Below are 2,847 nucleotides of genomic sequence, written 5' to 3'. Positions count from 1 at the left end.
GTTTGGTTCACACAGATAATCTGGGTTTTAGACATGTTAAGTTTGTATCCTAAGAAGGAACCAAACCTATGTGCAAGGTGCTCAATTTCTGGCATAGCTTCTACAGGGTCTGATGTTACGACCATCAGCATAAGCCAAAACACAAAATTGGTCTTGTCTAGAAATAATAGGTTTGATACTAGAGCTCCGCTCCAACATATTGAAAAAAAAAATGAATATATAGGGCAAACAACAGTGGGGAGCAGGGCCATCCCTGTCTCGTGCCTCTGGTAATACATAAGAGTTCAGATTCTAGGCCCATCATACATATTCTAGCTGTGGGGGATCGGTACAAAGACTGAATAGATGTAAGAAAACCAGGGCCAAACCCCAACTGCTGCAAACCCATCCACAAAAAGTCCCAGGCAACCCGGTCAAAAGCCTTTTCGGCATCTAATAGAATCAGCCAAAACATGCTGCCTTGGACACTGGCCATATTCTATTGATATGATTGACAGTACCCCTAATGGGTATAAACCCATGCTGCCTTTATAAAACTAACGGGGAAATGACTTTGGCGAGCAGAGTTGCCAAAATCATAGCATAGATATTCCCGTCACAGTTTACTAGGGATTAGGGATGATAGGATCTCAGAAGGTCTGGTAGTTTACCTTTTTTTCTAAAAACAATGATATTAGCCTGGGCCCAGGATGCCGGTGCTACCCCACGTTGTGCTGCCAGGAAAACCGCCAGCATATCCACCTTTAGCTCCTGAAAAAAAGTCTTATAGACCTCCAATGGTAACTTATCAGGCCCGGCCGCCTTACCACTGGCTAACCTATTCATGTCCTCTTCCACTTCCTCCATAGTGAGGGGACTATCTAAAATAGCTACCTCCTCCTGACCCAGCCACTCAGTGACAAAGTTTTGCAGCACTGTCTCACTTGCCCATCCCCCAGTATCTTCTTCTGTATACTGTTCCTCAAAAAAGGTATGAAAGACTTCTAAGATCTCCCGAGGCGTATCTAACTGGTTGCCTTGTGTGTCTTTCATAAGCTCAATCCTTCGAGCCAATTCTTTGGAGTGGAGTCTTTGTGCGTGACAGCGCCCGTGGCCTCCCCATATTCATAACAATTCTCCTTATTAAGTTGATATTTAAGGGCATTGTCTCTGCTCCAATGTAGATTAACATTTGCCTTACATCGGGCAACTTCGGTTTGTAATCCCGTGATGTCGCTACCTGCCAATATTCCCTGCACTAGATTGTCTTCCACTACTTTAAGTTTCTTATATAAATATTGAACCGCTAGCTTCAGTTGCCTCTGCTTGTGTAACCCATAACTCAGAGCTTCCCCCCTAAACCCGTTTTTTAAGGCATCCCACACATAACCACATGAGGTTGAGTCAAAATGAATTTCCAGAAAATACTTGATCCATTTGTTCATGTGGTCAATTAATACAGCATCCAACAGAAGCTTTCTATCAAGCGAAAAGGTTCTCGGAGCCGAACAGTTGTTGAGAGCTAAAATATCCACCAGTACGGACCATGGTCTGAAGTATTCCTAGGGAACACTTGAATTTTTGCTCCTACTAGTAATGCTGGTGATATAAAAAAGTAGTCCAGCCTGACTAACTTTTTATGCGTATGGGAGTAAAACATATATCCTGGGTCTGGGTCCCACAACGCTGCCCGGACATCAACCAATCCATGATCGGTCAACAGATGGTGTAGTGCCTTAAACACCTTAGGTTTCCTACCCTTATAATTCTGTATACCTAGCTGTAAATCCCAACATACCAAGTGAATATTAAAATCTCCACATAAAATGAGTGGGGTGGGCCATGATGCCAATTCCATATTAAGCCCTTCCAGCACCGACACCTCAACAAAATTAGAACCATACCCTGTGCATAAAGAGAACTTACCCACCCCGCAGTGTATTCCATAATAGTGCATCAGCCCTGTTTGTCAACCAGCACTCGACCTGATCCCTGGATTCCCTGGATTCCCTGTTTAGCTAGCACTGCAACCCCCTGGGTCATTGTAGACTGTTGTGTGCATGACAATACTGTGTACCCTAATTCTGCTAGACTCTTCTGCTTGCCTCACGGTATATGTGTTTCCTGCAAACAAACCAGATCGGGGCGCATCACACGTAGCTCTGTGGCCACTCTTTGTCTTTTCCCAGTGTTATTTAGCCCACACACATTAAAAGAACAGATGCGTAATCCCGAATTGATCATACTATCCCCCATCGATTATAGCTACTTTCCCCCCCTCATGACTCCTGTTGTGTAACCACATAAATCTTTGCGTTTTTCATCCATATTATGCTTATCATGCTATGGATTATTTTTACTTTTCCCCCTTCCCCCCACCGAACCCCACCTGCCCCCAAGCCCCCCCACACCCCCACCCATCCTGCACTCGCCTTCCCCCAACCCCACCTCTCCTGAATCCCTCCCCTGTATTGAGGCATTAGGACTGATGGTCCCTGAGATGACAAGCTCCCGCTACACGGATACCACCCCCCCCCCCCGCCTACACTCTATGTAACATTATTGTCCAAAACACCCCACCATCTATACAGTGTGAAGAAACCAGCCCTGAAAAAAAGATAGAGAAAAAAAAGGAAGATCAAAGACACCAGAACGCTAGAACACCATACATACATATAAGCTTCGTCACCCTCATCAGCCTGCCCTTATCTTAGATGGCTTGTAAGCACTCCTTGACATGCACCTCAGAGGTAAAAAACTGAGTATGCTCCTTATATATGACCTTTAACTTAGCTGGGTTAAGGAGAAAGTCTTGGACACCCTTGTCCTGAAATGGAGCAATGAGATGACGTAGCTGCCAACGTTTCT

Source organism: Triturus cristatus, chromosome 1_2 (assembly GCF_964204655.1).
Source record: "Triturus cristatus chromosome 1_2, aTriCri1.1, whole genome shotgun sequence".
Lineage (NCBI taxonomy): Eukaryota > Metazoa > Chordata > Amphibia > Caudata > Salamandridae > Triturus > Triturus cristatus.
Note: the sequence above shows the minus strand (reverse complement) of the source record.